This window comes from Leiobunum rupestre, chromosome 9, assembly GCF_980474605.1.
Source record: "Leiobunum rupestre chromosome 9, qqLeiRupe1.1.hap1, whole genome shotgun sequence".
Classification (NCBI taxonomy): Eukaryota; Metazoa; Arthropoda; class Arachnida; order Opiliones; family Sclerosomatidae; genus Leiobunum; species Leiobunum rupestre.
In genome coordinates this window covers 27,562,027-27,580,617 of record NC_143392.1, presented here as the reverse complement: position 1 = coordinate 27,580,617, position 18,591 = coordinate 27,562,027, and the positions used below count along the sequence as shown (strand labels likewise).

General features: G+C 35.7%; 3 protein-coding genes across 5 annotated transcripts in view; all 3 read right to left on the bottom strand.

Moving 5' to 3' along the window:
- Window positions 1–15,911, bottom strand: part of LOC149927045 (innexin unc-9-like) — an 82,287-nt gene extending 66,376 nt beyond the window's left edge. The window contains exon 1 of the mRNA XM_090159577.1: window positions 15,830–15,911. The gene's annotated coding sequence lies outside the window, so the exon portion shown is untranslated. The remainder of the gene's footprint in view (window positions 1–15,829) is intronic.
- The window catches only part of LOC149927043 (innexin unc-9-like), a 122,698-nt gene that overhangs the window by 71,717 nt on the left and 32,390 nt on the right, over window positions 1–18,591 (bottom strand). The window contains exon 1 of one of the 2 annotated variants that reach the window (XM_090159581.1): window positions 15,830–15,931. The exons of the other annotated variant lie outside the window; for it this stretch is intronic. The gene's annotated coding sequence lies outside the window, so the exon portion shown is untranslated. Of the gene's footprint in view, window positions 1–15,829; window positions 15,932–18,591 lie in introns of those variants that run through there. 2 annotated transcript variants of the gene reach the window in all.
- Window positions 1–18,591, bottom strand: part of LOC149927044 (innexin unc-9-like) — a 113,707-nt gene that overhangs the window by 62,776 nt on the left and 32,340 nt on the right. The window contains exon 1 of one of the 2 annotated variants that reach the window (XM_090159579.1): window positions 15,830–15,968. The exons of the other annotated variant lie outside the window; for it this stretch is intronic. The gene's annotated coding sequence lies outside the window, so the exon portion shown is untranslated. Of the gene's footprint in view, window positions 1–15,829; window positions 15,969–18,591 lie in introns of those variants that run through there. 2 annotated transcript variants of the gene reach the window in all.

The following is an 18,591-nucleotide window of genomic DNA, read 5'->3' as shown; positions in this document are numbered from 1 at the left end:
GAAATCACAGATGAATTGAGAAAAATAAGTGGAAATCACTGAGAAACTAATTAAAATCACAGAATGTTTTTCGAAAATCAGTAAGCAGGTGTACAAAGATATTACGAGTACCTACCGCCTCGTTTCATCTGCTCTAATTTCTTCAGCTGAATTCCTAGGGTAACAGTCACAATGGCCGTTACCCAGTATTATTATACCACAATGCTTTTCTGCCAAGAGTTTTAGCCAAATATAAACGTACAAATTGCATTATGTCAAATTATTCTGCAATTTACTTAATTTTGGTGATAGTCGTTGTCATATTTAGATTGCGGACTAAAACAAACCCCGAACAAATAGTTTTCAGTTACCTAAATACTGTAGTATCGTTATTTTTCATAAAATTTAAAAAAAATCGATTTATCTCGAAATTCCATTTTTGGAGATAATGCGTTTCTGAAACGTAGGGCAGATCTCAAAATTCCGTATTTAACAAATCGTTCTACAACCTAATTCATTATTTAAAATAAATGAAATTAACTTCGTTAAATTTGAATATATTTAAAAAACATTATTTAGGCCTACTCAAACTAGGTCTCTAACAAGTGTCAGTCCATTTGGATCATCAGAAAATCTACAAGGTGGACTGAAAAATGTTAGACCACAAGGTTTAAATAAATCCTTTTTAAATATATGCAAATTTAAAAAACTTAATTTAACTTAATTTGAATTACAATTCGCGTATAAAAATGCAAACTAGTTTTTTAAAAAAAAGACTAATTTATTATATATGAAATTTACGCTTAAATAAAGGTTGTCACGTTACTGCAATTTTGAAATATATTTTAAATGATAGGAGAGCGGCGTTGATAGCGGTAAAGAAATGTTAGCTTATATTTGAATAAGAAATACGGGGTAAATTTACCAGAAAATATTCCTAAAATATTAAAATATTCCGAAGAGAAAAAGTTATTGGATTTAGAGGCGAAGGGAAAAAGAGCTTTTATTGATTCGACTCCCAGCTTCCGGGAAGCCCCCACCCCAACAGAATGGGAACGACGGATTTCACTATACTAAGTTTCCAATTTATTCGATAATACAGACCAAAGCTGTTGACTTTGTTTTACTTTAATCTTCGATTGACTGTGCTTTGCTCTATGAGAAACCTACTATCATATTTATTCGAGGAATAAACGTAGATTTACTTTTAACAAAACTTACAATATAGAAATGGTTACGTTTCGGTTCGTAATCATCTTGTTTGTAATGTTTTCGTCGTGCCTCTTGATAAGGGTGAAAACGTTTGAAATGAACCCAATCGTAGCCGGATAACTTAGGAGTAAATTAGCTTCGTGTGGTTTTACAACGTTTAATTTAATTTAAACGATTGCTGAAGGCGATACAAGGAACAGTTAGTGATATAACTATGGGAGTTATAATCCTACCACTTCAATCTTTCAACTTTAAGGCCTTACAGAGCAGCATACGGAACAGTATAGGAGGAGAATGTGTAATATAGGCACTACACGTTGGGAAACCCGAAATCAAATATTTATAGATCGTTAATGATAGGCGGCCAACGCAGTGGGGCGAGAGTACCGGTCCTCATTAGCATATCTATCCATTTGAGAAGCGTGTTTGCACTGCGCACCAGGCCGCAATGTTGTAGAAACAAAAAGAAGAATGGAAAAAGGTGAAACAGGCGCTGAGTGGGCGCCGAATATTGACACAAGATAATCGAGTTTTATTATTGGCTGAAACTTTATATCGGTTCTCTTCCGTGTACTTAGAGGGGCCTTTTCTTTGCCTTTTCACTTCATTTTAGTGCCACGGTTCACCCAAGAATACCACCCATATTACCACTCTAACAAGATTGTTAATTTGTTACGTAAGATGTCGCTATTTAAGATTCGACTATGATGTAATTAGGTAATATTGTTATAGTAATGAAATTATATATGATCCCGGTATCTTAGCAAATTATATTTAATGGTTTAGTTTATTAAGAGTAAATCTGGGTAAGGTTCAATTTCGAAAACATGTTATGAATTTATATATTTTGTCACTAGGAAAACGGGGGAAACCTATCGAAGTTGTAATGAAATTATATAAGATCCAGGTATATTAGCAATGATATTTTGTGAATAAATTTAAATAGTCTATTGGAGAAAAATTCGGGCAAAGTTCAATTTGAAAAAATATCAGGAAATTATCTATTTCGTCACTAGGAAGACGGACCACTATCAAAGTTTAAATGAAATTATAAACCAATGATATTTTGAGAATAAATTTAAATAGTTAAGTTTATTGGAGAAAAATTCGGGCAACGTTCGATTTCAAAATTATTAGGAATTTATCTACTTCGTCACTAGGAAGACGGACTACTATCAAAGTTTTAATGAAATTATATACTACCCGAGGGGCCGATAACTTTGTTACAGGGTTAAAAATTTAATAATGATTTAATCATTTTTAATCTTTGTACAGCTAAAGCTACAGATTTAATTTGAATCAAATCATGGTTTAATCATACGAGGGTGTTCTAATAATCATTGGAGCGATCTGCCCCTCGATACAACCTCTGTATTTGGGGAATTAAGTAAAAATCTTGAAAATATGCAATATGGAAATCAATTCACTAATATATTTTGTCACTAGGAAGTTGTAACTACGTATCAATTAATTTATGTATTTTGCGCGTGGTGTAATTTATCGATCTTATCGAAACAAAACCCAATAAGCTTCTTAGTAGCTTCGAGGCAAAGGCGACTATGATATAAGCTCTAATAAAAACCATTCAGAACGGCATAAAATTATTAAAATACGATAAATTGAACTACACTCTACGATTGTTCCAAAATAATAACGAGAGACTGGAAGCGATACGTGAAAAAATGAGGGCAGTGAAACGGATCTCTGGGTAAATGTCCTGGCAATCGATAAGAAGCCAGACCCGGATAAACGCGCGGCCAGCCCGATGGACGCAAACACGGAGAGTTGAATATAGATTCCATTTATACAAAAGAAAGAGGTCGGAACCAGTTACTGTTTCATATATATTTACTATATATAAAAGGATTAATTGCTTCGGGGAGTGGAGATCGGTTCCGTTGGAAAAACCCCGGAATACCGAGGCTTTCTCCGGAACGCAGTGCCACCAGACGGTCACTTTCGCGTTACTGTCAAAGGCAAGGTGAACAGCGTTACCGGAGAAGGAACGACTTTTCCGTAATTGAATGAAAGGCCAGCGATGACGTCGACGAGAAAACGTGTCCTACGCGACTACACTAACTTCTTGGTGGCTGCCAGGACGTACGTTGTAATTTTCCAATCTGACAGAGCCACCTATAATTAGTTACCATCCGATTCCTTACCTTCTTTTTTCGCATTATCGACGCGAATGACTGCGCAAGCTCACACCCCCAAATCAAGACGTCACCAAATTTATTACCCTTCTTCCGCCCCCCCCTCCCAATGGAGTGGGTTGGCTCCGGGGGCAGAGGGGGGGCGGGGGGGAGAAAAATTCGGTGCTACGCGTTTAGGCTGACTCGTGATCGGAATTGAGATGTCGCATCATTCGAGAAAAAATAAAACAAGTTGACCACCGGCTTATTAAGGATATCTTGGAAATTATTTGATACTAATTCTATACAACTCGTAAAGTAACTATTCATAATAATTCGTTAAATATTTTAAAAAAATTGGTGAATATTAATTTAGTAAAAACCTTCAAAGCTTCAATTTAAATATTGAAATATTTTAACTGGGTATTAATTTAGTAAAAACCTTCAAATCTTTAATCCGTAATAATTCGTTAAATATTTTAAAATTTTAGCGGAATAATAATTTAATAAGAGCCTTCAAAGCTTCAATTTAAATATTTCAATATTTTAACTGGGTATTAATTTAGTAAAAACCTTCAAATCTTTTATCCTTAATAATTCGTTAAATATTTAAATATTTTAGCTGAACATTAATTTAGTAAAAACCTTCAAAGCTTTTAAAATAAATAAATAAATAAAGCTTTTATTCGTAATAATTCGTAAAATATTTGATTTGTTAACTAAATACAAAGCACCTTCAAAGCTTATAGAATCTGACTACAGATGTCACAACGATCGACTTTTAAAAAAGAACCTATCCACGTGGTAGCATATACGTGATCTGAGACGTACGTGAATCTATTACAATATTAAAAAACTAAAATCTGAGTAACGACCCTTTTCACTTATTAGCAACGGTTAATAATGATTAACGAACATCATTAACATTAGCACTCAACAGAGGCTAGTGGCCCCTAGCGTGTTTTTAGGTTGTAATAGCTCATAAGCCTAGACAAGCTTTTAAATTCCAACTAGTCCAACGTTACTGTAACAATTTTAAAATAAATTCATTTTAAAAACAAGGACTTATAAAGGTTGACAATGACGACTACATTACATGCCAATTGTATCACCTTTGTACCAGGTAATGAAACCAAACGGATCATACTAAAAATATTATAAAAAAGGGGGAAAGCGAAAAAGCTACGGAGATTTTTCTCACTACACGAGCTAAGGTTGTAATTAATTTCTCTTACGGGACGCGCTAGCAGAAAAAAAGTTTAATTTCCCGTCACCCTAGATGGCGCTGAATCGGTAAAAGATAGAAAAGAAGGGATGTGGGAAAGGAAAGAAAAAGTCTAATTAAGTTGTCAAAATCCTACATCGCCACCTTACAACGTTAATATCGCAGTCTCAAAGCCGGAGAAAAAAAAATTCGCTCCAAGGGGGAAGAAGATTGTTTAACATTTAAATAACACTTAGGAGGATGACACTCTTGGGAACCAGAGAGTTACACACCTCTACGACTTTTAACGAGATCAACTATTTTTAAGAGCTAGACAAGTCGCCTGACAAAAAGAAACTTTACAACTACGCAATTTCTTGCCCGCAAAACCTCATTAAGGAAAATAGTCTCTTATCTTTTAGTTTTGTTCGTCTGGAAAGTTTCCTAAAAGTTTATTAAATTAGAAAAATATTAAATATTTACAAATGTGTTGTACCGCGTGTAGAACACTTTTACAGGCGCTCCATTGAAAAAACATTAGTAGGTCAAACCCCGTAAATTATAATACCGCTGAGCATTACTGCACTGCGGTTGGAACACCTCTACAGGCGTTAGTAGGCCAAAGAAAAATATCTAAAATTCCTGAACGCATATTTTAAAATGAAGTTTGGAAAACTTAGTAATGTTTTGCTTTTATTAGTGGTAAATTATACCTAAAATCTGGACACAATTCAAGACTTCCGATTTCTAATGATATTATATTTAATAAAATAAATAAAATCGAACTACTTTAGTTACGCAATAAAAATTTAATTAAAAATATTTATTAACAAGGAAACAAAAATATATTTTTGTAATATGAATCGTGTACCCGTGTGTTTTCTCAGATTGTTTATTGTTAGTAGTTATTTTAGTTTAAAGAGTGTAATTTAATATTTTTAATATTTCTGGAAATACTACTGAAATTAAATACTATTATAAATAATTATAATTGAAAAATACAGCAATTCCAAAATTCTTGGTTATTTTTTTCGTAACGAGATGGCGTTGGGAGCCCAAAATGAATTAAAATGACAAGATAATTAATTCGAGGAATTTCAGTAATATAAATTATTTGATATAAAAAGCAGATAAAATGTTCAAACTAAAAATAAAATTAACAGAAAAAAAATGTATCTAAAATATATGCGGAAGCGAGATTTGAATTCACGCCCGGTAGATTAACAGCGAGTGTCTTTAACCATTTCACCGGCCTCTTCGCTGAGTGCATTGGCCAAAAAGAAAAATATGTATAAATGTAAAAGCATCCAAGTCTTAGCGATAAATTGACAACGAAATAGCCAGAAATAACCGAATTACAATTACATACAGGTCAAATCGCTAATTATTTTATTGCATAAACTCAATTTGCAACTAGATTTTGTATTATTTATGAATTATCTTTAATTTTGACTAGAAACTAAACCCGTTTTGCCTGAATGCTCGTATTTTCTCGACGACGTTCGGCCATCTTTTTATATTTTATTTCTAGCCGGGAAGCCGAAAAACGCATGCGCGCAGTCGTGAAACGAATATACTTCAACCTGTGTTGTCACGTCAATTTGCCGTTGTATAGGGCTCTTGATGATCTACACAACGCAAACTAAGAGGAATTTCCCCCGCTTGGCTACGTTTTTTCGCGTTCCCAGTCATACCCGATCACACACACACACACACACACACACACACACACACACACACACACACACACACACACACACACACACATGGACGACACCAGCCTATAATGACTCGTATACTATATATAGTACACGATTCATAAAAATTACAAATACGACATATTATATTTGTAAGATATTGTAAATTTTCAATGAACAGTTTCAAAATTAATCTTAGAATTACAATTATAAATGGTCCCAAAAAATCCAAGAGCTCGTTCTTTAAAAAAAAACTATTATCGTTTTAAAAATGTCGGAAACCATCTCAGCAGAATTTTACGACGAGCCCAAAGCCCATATCCTGGACCGTCTTAAGTCATTTTTCGAGGAAGAAAAAAATATATAACCCACGCCTTGAAAACATTTATTGTTATAAATGTATAGCCTATACACTTCATTTCGAGAATCAAAACGTTTTAAGGAGCGTTTAGCCTTATTCGCGGCAAAAGAACGTCGCGGTTAGAAAAGCGGAAACACGTAACTTTCGGTGTAAAGAAACGGAAGTTAAAAACCGAGCGCGAGATAAGAGGGGAGGGGGAGGGACAGTATATGGAACAAACTACTTCCGCCTAAGCATATAGTAGTTCCGATTTAGGCCACCTTTTTTTCTATAGATACCTTTTCTTTCCAGAAGAGGAGTGACTGTGCGCCAAGATATTCGCTGAGAGTGTCTCGAGCGACGCCTAAGCCTTCTATCGGGACCAATATTTTATATATTTTTCCGTGATTTTTCAAAGTCATAAAAACTTTCTCAGTTCAATGGTAGAAGAAAAACATTCTCATTTCTGATAAAAGTGGAGGGAGTGTGTCTCTCTTGTAAAGTTTAGTATTTTTAGACGCAACCTATAAACTATAAGTCAACTATAACAGTACTAAATACTTTTAAAATAAATATGAATGTTTGATAAAGCTTGGCTGTTTGACAGTATTCAGGACACCCACTCAAATCTTCAATTTTTTTATAGGAAAAATTAGATTATATTTCTAAAATGATAGGACTTCATAGGATTATTTTTTCAAAATTATAGGATTTTATATACTATTTCATTTACTAACTTTATGCATTTAAAAAATCTATATTTAGTTTTAAAAAATCTGTGATTTTCACTTAAAAACTATTTAACCATTTTATCACAAAAATATACTAGTAGATAGCCCCGTTAACAATAACTAAAGTATAAACTAGAATGACTTTGTATAGGAATTTATACTATAGCTAAATCTAGCAATTTAACTGACAAGGAGAGTCACCCGAGGTGTTAATTGCCGATTTTGTTCAAAGTCGGACGTAATGTAGACCTATATGAGATAAGAAATTTCCCAAAAGGAGACCCATTTGATTTGCCATGGCAACCGAAAATGTTTTTGACCCCTTAAAACAAAAAAATCTCAATTTTTTCTCGGTTTCACAGGGTCCTAGCTACGAAAATTTAAAATAAAAAAAATTAAAATCATGAAATGGGTAATTTGGACCACTTTTAGGTAAATGTCCTCAAGTTTGGGTAAATTAGAACATTTTTGAGGTAAAAAAGGAAAAAATCTTATTTTTGTTTTAAGTGGTCAAAAACATTTTCGGTTGCCATGGCAAATCGAATGGGTAGTGCAACGTCTCCTTTTGGGAAATTTCATATCTCATATAGGTCTACATTACGGCCGACTTTGAACAAATTCGGGTACTCTCCTTGTGAGTGACGAGATTTTAAATGGGCAAAATTATAGGATTTTATAGGACTTTTTGGGGATTTTGCTAAAAATATAGGATGTTATAGGATATTTTTGAAAATATAGGATTTTATTGGAAATATAGAACCTCTGGGGGCCCCGCAGTATTTTATATTTTGTATTAAATGGTAATTTTAATAATTGTAGCGCCACCAATCAGATTTAAGAACCAGGGTATCCTGGTTGTATATTAGTGTTACTGATTTCGGCAGTTTTCCGAGGAAAACCAGAGTTTCTCCAAAATGGATCTCTGCCATTCTCTGGCTGAAATTCTGTCTTTTGATATAATTATCTTAACTTTGTATTTCAACGGAAGCCTGAGCGTAAAAGATGTCTGCTGTATAGTGGTCGCCATGCAATAGTCGGTGAAGAATTTCGCTATAAATTAAAATAGACAATTACCACATATAATAATAATCAGCTAGGCAGCACCTTAGGCCTAAGCCATCAAGCGACTTTTGAAGCCTTTAATTCAGGTGGCCGGGTTACAATGCGTAGGAGGGTGGTGGCAAGCCCTACATGCCACGCGATCGAGCCAACAGCTCCCTACACTCACTATTACCGTTAACCTCAACAAGTTTTTATGGAAGGGGAAACCGAAGAGCTCGCGGGAAAACCCCTTAAACCAGTGGGGAAAGTACTTGCAAACTCAACGCGGAAGGAGTTGTTCCGAGTTTCCACCCAGTGCCACAAGCTGGGATCGAACCCGGCTTCTTTTGCTGCGAGGCGAAAGTGCTAACCACTCCACCTTCAATACATGGCTGTATATTATTACAAATATGTAAAGTACTAGATTATCGTCTGCATGAGACCGACGTACCAAATACTTGTGATATTTTAACCATTTCTCATTCAGAAGTATGGTTTTGATTATATAGAATTTTAAAAATAAAAGCGTTTGTAAAAAAACTTTATATTTTGGCAGATGATTTTAAATCTTACATAGGTTTAAAAAATATTGAGGTTTTAAGAGATAAATTCAAAGTTTTATTTTAAAATCAATTAAGAATTCTGAGGCTTAATTTTAAATAGCTTTAAAGAGGAATTTGAAAATTATTTTCGCGTTCTTGTTCTGGATATTGATTAATGTCCGATTTCTCGAAATCCACTTTCATTGAAATCCTGAGAAAAGTATTAACATTACCTAAATCATCGTTAACCGTAAATTAATTTTATCAATTATCGTTTATCTGATATCCTAACCCTGAATTTTGGTTAATGGATATCATAAAATTCTCAAGATTAAATTGTTATATCACTGCATTTTGGTTCTAACAATTATGATTCTTTAAGAAGCAGCAGATCAAGAAAAAAATCCCAGAAATTCTATGCAATTTTAACACGTATTCGTTTACCAAACTTCGTCTAGCAAAGTAAAAAACACCTACATAACCTTAAATGTACATATACCGAACAAAAATATTCAAAAATTGAGAATTTAGTATTCTGGGGGTATTTTATTAAGATATCTATGTGTTTTGTATTATTGGGTTATTTAGAGAGTAAGTGATATGCAATTTCACTAATAGATCAGGGGCTATGGGAGTTTCTGTAGATTCTGGCCGCCATTTTAAAATATGGCGGTAAAAGCGTAAGGTCGATAGAAAAATATTACCTCGCAATTTTTTTACGTCAAACTGTTAACCGATTTAACTAACGGGGAAATCTTAACTTATCCGCGTGAGAACCTAAATTTTCCATCTTCTCCTCTATCAAAAATTTCCCAAAATTCCTAAATTTGCCATAAATCCTAACAGACGACGGCTAAAAATATAAAGTCGAATCCTGGCCGATTACCGGGGTACAAATTCATCCCTATATAATAGTCGCATCAACCTTTGACCTTTTCCGCTCCATCCCATTCCATGGCGTAGCGGCAGAGGGAGCATCACGCTAATAACATTACGGAATTTGGGATAAAACTTGGCCAGATTCCAAAATGGATGCCTACACAGAATCGTCCCCCTTTTTTCCAAAAAAGGCACAATCATCTCTCTATTAGGCGCTTTCAGTCTCATCTTGCCGAGTTACATTTCGTTGCGGAGAAAGATAGCAAAATACATATAGGCGCTGGAGGGGGTGTAATAGGAGGGGGGGCGAAAACGTAAAATTGATATTAGGCTAAGCCGAAAAGGGAAATCGGGGTAATGCGGGGAAACGGGGGCGTAAGGGGGAACGGAGCGAAGCGATGGATGAAAAATAAAAGAAGAGTTTTCTCCTAATGTAAGTGAGAACGAATCAGCGATATGATGGAAGGGCCAAGGCTAAGCATAGCGGAGCTAACTGGAGCGTGTTCAAATCTCGAAAATCGCCACCAGAACAGAAACACGAAATAATAAAGGGGAGAGAAAGCGAAAAAAATGGGATTTTTGCGCTGGCGGGAATCCTCATGACGGGGTTCGGCATCATTCTCTTCTTAAATATAAAATCGATAAGCGATGATGTGAAAAGCGTTACGGGAGGATGGAGAGAGGTGGGAGGGGAAATGATTTAACCTTTGGCCTTCTTCGGCTGGCCATCACCCGAGCGACATTCCAAAAACCCTGATATTAAGACTAATTACATTTCAGTATTCCCTTCGATATGTCTTTGCTCGGATTCGGCCACTTTATCTATTTCTCAACTTCTCAAGGCGCGACAACCCTAAAAATCAATGGCTTGGCTTTCCATCGAGAAAAAATGGCCACGATAGAACAAAAAAATCCACTGGAATGCTAGACAATCAAGTTGCCTGTTATTTTCGAGTGTTTGATTGCATTCGACTACGGGCTAAATTACTTTTTTATATATGGGCTTTGTACCTTAAGTAACGATTTATTACGTTACTTACGTTAGTACTTAGGAAAAGTTATTTCTTGAAATATTTTCCTCATTCATATATTTAATTTAATTTATTTAACACCAATGATCGTGACTTAATCCAGATTATTATGCTGCTTATGTTAGTAATTCTTACGACATTCAAATATTACAATTTAATTTACTTATTTTTACACGTGTAATTAAAATAGTTTAAAATAAATTTCACGTGAAAAATGTCGGGAAATTAGAGACCTCATTAGAATTATTTAAAATAAACTTAGAAATTAGACACCATCTACAAGGTTAATCTCAGTTTTCAATTAGGGATATTAGAGGACAAACTTAATTAAAAACGGCGTCTTTCCAAATGCAAATATATCAAAGAGATAAAATGAAATACGAGTTCATTAAAACGAACCGAAAGGGAATAAATTCCGAGTAAAAACGTAATCAAATTTTAAAATTCCACGGAGCTAAAAATATCCTCGAAGTCTGTTAAGAAATAGCATTCTTAGAACGGCGAAGACTCGTATACATCTTATTACGTTTTTTTATTACAATTTTTTAATATTTACTTTCGTTTACTTTCCATTTCATCCACGGCGTCAATTTATTACGACTCTAGGCTCTTATCGCGAAGGGGAACGAGGAAATGGAGAAACCCCACCTCCCCTTTATCAGCCACGAATAACAGAAAGAAAAATACACGTTGCCCAGTTTTGAGAAACAAAAAAAGCGGCTATTATTTCCGTGGTTTGGAAGATCTCGTAAAACAAATAAGGGGGGGGACAAAATAGTAGGAATAATACTACAAGCGGTACCTCTTTCAACCTATAAACTTGCTTTTAGCGAATGAAGACGGCTGACCGCGTTTTATACAGGTGAATAAAAATTTCCTATTTAGAGCATAAAATAATGGCGAAGGACGCGCCTATTATTATTTCGCGGAGATGAGGTCAAACGGAAGAGGAGAGAGAGGGAAAGTTTCATCTCGAAAATGTAGCGAGATGAAAGCGCTTTGGATTCGTCTACGCCGGCTCCATTACCTTAACTAAAACTTACAAAGTTCTCCTCTGCCCATCGCGCGTTCTAACGCCGAGAGAGTAACGACTCGAGGATGCCAGGGAAAGAGCTTTAAGCGACTTATTTACAACCGCGCTTCCAAACGAAAGAGCCCCGAGATCTAAGCCTCCATCTAACACACGCGTAGTTTAAACATATTTCCTTCATTTTACTCAATATTTCCAATCTTTAGATCATCGATAACGTAAGTATTATCAGAATTTTATATTATATATTAGAGTTGTTAATTTTCCGGAAAAATAAAATGCGTAAAAATTTCCAGAAATTTTTCCGGAAATATAAAAAAAATTGAAACATAAATTACTTTTTAAGGGTTTATAATGTTTTTTTAACTTTTTATCGATATAAAATGTATAATATCAGTAAACATACTACAAAACATTAATAGTGTTACATTGTTAATCAGTTTAAACTAGTCTAGAGGTTTAGTTTTACTTTCCGATTCGAAAAATGATGTGAAAATTCCGCTTTATTTAAATTTGCAAATAATATGTTAGACTAATCATGGAATGAAAACTTTTTTATTCTTTACGGAAATATACAGAAAATTTTCCGACTTACAACACTATTATAAATTTTACGACGAAGAGAAAGGATTATTACGCACTTCTGGCATTATGTTTAAGTATTCGTTGCGAAATTAGATGTAGTATCCATAAGCTATCAGTAATTATCTCGACTAACAAGGAGACATCCCGAGGTGTTTCTCCCCGATTTTGTTCAAACTCGGGGGTTGAGTAGACCTGTATGTATGTAACTTGAAAGCTCCTAAAGGGAAAAGTTTCAATGGCAACCAAAAATGTTTTTCACAACTCAAATTTAAACAATCTCTACGTAAAATAGCATGGGAAAATCACCTCGGGATGTCTCCTTGTAAGTTACATACTTATGGAAGATACTTATATACTTATGGTAGTACTCTTTGACCCAGATATAGTCCAAATCAGCAAAACGACATAAATCTATACAAAACTGAAATCTTTACAAAACTGAATATTAACCACGATTTTAAATTTCAAAAACAGCTTAAGGGTATAAAATCGACCTTATTTTATTCTTTGACAAGGAAATACTTTACGTACAATGAAAGGACCTCGCGGTAGACCAGTAAATACTTGCCTTTGGCTATGATTCCTAATAGCGGGTACAATAGATATTCTTGATACAAAAACCAACGTAACGTTTAACCCTAGGCTTTTTCCCGAAATCGTCTGTGGAATATTATTTCTTCTATTTTGAATTTTCATTGTTACACCGACGCCGAAACGGGGTTGTCGAGTTCTTTCGCGCGCAAAACTTCAATAAGATAATATTGAAAACAAAAGGCGGAAAATCTAAAAATAGTCTATCCTCAAAGCAACAGTGTCACGCGAGTTGCTAAAAATATACCTTCATATAGTTACAGACACGTATAAAGAACCGCGTCTTTCACAAACACGACACTCGCCAAGTTGTCATTACGACAGAGCCACTGAACGCATTCGATATTTAGCTCTATAGACAAACTATTGAAAAATGAAACTACGTATTTGAATTTAACAAGAAGGTGATATTTCGTAATTAACTTCATTGGAGCGGAATTTTCAAATATTTCATTTATTAAAGAAACAATATTATAAACAAAATTAAATAAGGATCTATAGCGAAACAAAGCGCCGGGTTATAACAATATATATATATATATATATTCGCTAAGCCTCGGCCTTTGCAAATCAAGCGCGAAATTTCCACAGCTAGGTAACACGTCGCGCTCCAATAACGCGGCCCTTACGCGACGGCCAGGTATAATTCAGTCATTTGAAAAGCAGGCCGCGGAATAAAGTACAGACATTTTCCCTTCGAAGCAAACCTTGCGGGGCTTCCTTCCTGCCCGACTTTCAAAAATTGGAAAATTTAAATGAATATGGACGTGTACTCGTAGCTTGTTACGGCGTAATCTCGTTCCCCGTCCTTATTATTATATATAGAAGAATTCTGGAGTGGCGAGCCATTGATGAAAATTCTGAGCCGTTGCTCCCTTCATTATCAGGGCCGGGCGGTCGCTTTCGCATTAGCACGGGCCTTTTTAACAGCGGCCGCTAAAAGCTACACCCGTTGGTTTTAAAAGGCGCGCGGGATAAAATTTCCTCTTTTCGAATACTGAAGGAGAACGGCTTGATCATTACTAATATAATCTCCGTCGCTTTGAGCCTAGCTACCAGGTTAAGCCGCGAGTAGAAGAATTTGCTATAAGCAAAATTTCGTAACTGGCGATGAGAAGGGTCCCCCTTCGAAAGCCGTCCTGGTTTGGAATTTTAATCTAACGGAGGAAGAGGTCAAGCCACTTTCAAATCGAGACTTATCCGTGAGAGGGAGCTTTCGTGAAAAGTTAGAATTTCACGTGGTTAATTATTGCACGAGTCGGGGAGTGATTTAAGCTTGGCTTTTGATATGTCAAAGATGACATTATCTTGTAATTGGTATTTGCGTATTAGGGTGCCTCGTAATAAGAATTCGATAACGACAAAAGTAAATGAACCAAAGTTATCTATACTCCCCATGTTGGAGGCGTTTTCCTTATGAATTTACATTTTGACATCGAATTTGAAATTTTGCGCGCTCCTAGGCCGAAATAAAAACGTTTATGTTTTTATGAAACCATTTTTATACACATAAATAGCTATACCCACAATTCCCAAGTGCAATTTAGCGCGTCATGGAAATTAGCTTTTATTTGACTCGATTTTCTCATAATTTTCATTAGGAAAACGCCCTCCGATTCTGAGCGCTATTTCGATAAATTCGGTTCATTTAATTCTGATAACGATAGAATTGTATTATTCTAGCACGCCAACTTGCATTTTTAGAGTGTGGATTTTTGCTAGATTTTATCGAATTTAATAAAATTTTATTCAACCTTAAAAATATCAACCAATTTTGCTCGCATTTGTTGGGATAAATAAATTAACATTTTCACGCTCCATTCCTTCACGACATTATCAGAAATAACTAGGGATGCACCGATATATCGGTAACTTTGTTAATATCGGCCGATATATCGGCTATCCTAGGCCGATAAAATCGGCCGATATATCGGCCGATATTATCGGCCACGATTAGCCGATATATCGGCTGTACCCATATCGGTGCATCCCTAGAAATAACAGAAATTTTAAAAATCCCAATTTAATCGCATTTTATTCGAATTTAATACGAAAAAACAATCAATTCTACTCGCATTTTTTTAGGTAAATAAATTAAAGTTTTCAAGCTCCATTTCTTCACGACATTGTCAGAAATTACAGAAATTTAAAAAATCCCAATTTAATCGGATTTTATTCGAATTTAATACGAAAAAACAATCAATTCTACTCGCATTTTTTGAGATAAATAAAATTAAGTTTTCAAGCTCCATTTCTTCGCGACATTATCAGAAATTACAGAAATTTTAAATACCCCAATTTAATCAGATTTTATTCGAATTTAATACGAAAAATCTATAAATTTTATTCGCATTTTTAAAAAAAAATAAAATTACGTTTTCGTGCTCCATTTCAACGCAAAGTAGGCAAAATTTGAAATACCCCAATGCAAACGTAACTTGTAAAATAAATAGTGTTCCTAAATACAAACTATTTTTTTTCTAATTCATAAATCCTAACCGCAAAAACGCGTCGCAAAACAAGGCGGTACAACGAAACTGTTCCCCTTTTACAGGCCTAATTAGTAGCATCACCCGCACGCGAGGAATACGGAGACAAAATACAAATGAACCGCTGAAACGAAACGCCTTCCCCAAAAACCCCATCATAAGTATAATACGAGCAGCCGAATCAAGGGGACAGTTGGACATTATTACGGGGCATACCGCGACGCCGAAAGAAAAGGGAGGGGGGGGGGTCGCGACCATTAGTCAACGCCTACCCCCCGTACAATTACGGTAAAACGTATACGGAAACCATAATTAAAACAATGAAAGAATATAAGTCAATTCCTACCTCGGAAAGTTCCACTTTGCTCAGCTTGTTCGTGATCGCGCGTAGAGAAAACTTTAGTGGGGAAATTTTTTAGTAGATTTTGCCGATCGAAATTAACCGAACTGGACAAAGAGGGAATGGACTAAAATTTAAAATAGCGTCAGAAATTCGACTAATTAAAAGGAGGAGGAGGGGTTGGAGGTGGTGGCAAATTGGTCTACAACTGGAGACGCCTTGGCATTTCTCGCTCTGGGCGGACTGCAATCTTCCGCGCGACCGTCCGACGCAAGCGGACTCATCGCTTCCTGCAATCTCTTAAGGCTTTGGCGCGTGTGGCGAGCGGCGAAACAGCGTCCGGCTCCTTTCCCTGGTCTTTCGCTCACTCGCGGGATAATATTTTCCCTCTCTCCAACAGTCCTTTCTCTCTCGATCTGGATTTCTCTTCTTCGACCCGAGTGACTCGGAGCCACGCTGTTCTGAGGCTGGCGCTCGCGGCTTCTCCGTAACGCGTCTCTCGGCCAGCCTAGTTCTAGCTTTTCGTCGTAAGTGGCGCTAGCTACCGAGCTTTCTCAAGATTGGAGCTACATTTTTTAGCCTTTTTCTTTTAAAAAAAATATAAGGCGCTGATAAAAAACGAAGGAAAAAAATATTGCGGTTTTTCGTTTCGTTTATACTCGGTGGGAATGCGTGGTTAATAGTTTACGACGGGTTAGCCTAAATGGGTACAGACTTCACCCTTATTTTTAGTCTTAAGTAAATGGTAGACTGAGACTCGTTTTCGACTATAGGCCGAATCAAAAAAATTAGGGGTGGTAGAGGGGAGCCATCTCCAGCTGCCGCTAAAAAACGACACCTTTCGGACGACCTAAAAAGCTTTTAATTATTTTTTTGGGCGTCTCTCAAGGGCTAAAATACCGTACAACGACGTCTCTTCTGATTTATTCGCCCAAAAATGAAGAAAACTCGCCGATTTTTTTAACCCCGCATCCTTTAAATAAAGGGTCGCGCCTGAAATTGGCTTCCCCCCACTGCTAACGCTTCCCCTTTAATGCCCTTTCCCCCGCAAAGCTAATCTTATTCGCGCGTAATTCGCCGCGAGATTGTATTCATAAATAAATCCGAGAAGCACGCTTGGCCACTCGTTTTTTCTTCTCCAATGATCCGTATTCGGACCAAAGCCAGTACGCAATTAATAGATCAACATCTTAAGCCTATTCCAGGGTTATTCGACTTCAGTAGGTTGGAGTACGGAAGGGGTTCGAATGGCGCCTATAAGTCAGATTCGCTTTCCTCGAATCTTTAATCGTTTTTGAGCGGGTGCGACATCTAGATTTTTTGCTTTAATATTTATAACATAATGTAATATGTATTTATACAAGTAAATGAATGTTATAGTTTTAGAAGGTAACTATAACGATATATTTCGGACCAAATGTTATTCTTCAGAAACATTCTATTGAAAAATGTGAGTAACACGAGCCAAAGATAATATAGAACTCCGTAACCTAGATTACCCACTTCCAACAGTGACCTCCGAAAAATTGGCCCCCATAAGTTTCTGTACGGCGTTATCAATAGTTAGTTCCGGTAGGAACTGGGTAAATGCTATTGGCTACGCACCAGTGATTTCGAATCTAGGGTACGAGGTATATCTTTTAATGAGCACCTATTTCCGAGAAGCAAGAGTTTGACCAATTACACGAGCCAGGCTCACACGAGAGTAGCTACTAATTAACTAGTCCCAATATGCATGTTTCCAACCAAGTCAAGTCACAAAAGTTATAGCTAACGTGTTTGATAAAGTAGGGTATACGAAGAAGAAAAGCGTGATTGGACGACACTACATCAAAAATAAAACCCACTTATAAAAACCGCAAATATGCAGGTATTCTAAAAGGCGTTGATTTCGGAAGGGTTGAACCAATTCTAATTTCAATGTTAAACAAATTAAATGTATCAGTAGAAAGAATTACAGATGTTATTTAAGGAAATGAGTTTCCTTGGCTCAAAGGATAATTGTACATTGAATATGGCGAGCTGTTTGCACTTTGGTTAACGATCACATTTCCCCGGATACTAATGTTGCACTAAAACCAGATGCTTAAAACTATATTATGTTTGCAACCGAGATTAATTAGAATTGGATGGAGCTATTAAACGTACTAATTACAGGTATAAGACTAATGAATTCAAATAGAACCAAGCAACCTGTCGAATGCGTTTATCTCCGAAACGATTCCTTACAAGAACTTAAGTAAATTTACATAGCTAAATCTGAGATTAAGGAATTCATATATATCATATAGGTCGTTGATAAGACACGAGGGTATGCAATCGAATTAATGAGGACTATTTAGAATTAGCGACAGAACAATCAAAACAACAATTGATTATTATGCAAGCACATCAGTTAGTAGTTTTCAAAGATTTCGATCAATAGCATTCTCGGAGCGGTGTTTCACAGTTGGTAAAGTGTATGGTAAAGAGTGGTAAATAACGTTGTGATATAAAATGTAAAAAGTAGTAAATAGAAAATAAGAAATTACCTACATACAATTACTTACAAATTGTTTACCAATATTTGTCGTTATTTACCAGCACGCTGTTATTTATCATTATTTACCAAAATACCGCTGTTTACTATCATTTACCAGAATACCGTTATTTACAATCATTTACCAGAATACCGTTATTTACCATCATTTACCAGAATACCTTTATTAGCCATTGTTTACCAAAATAAACGTTATTTACCAGAATACCGTTATTTAACAGAACATACG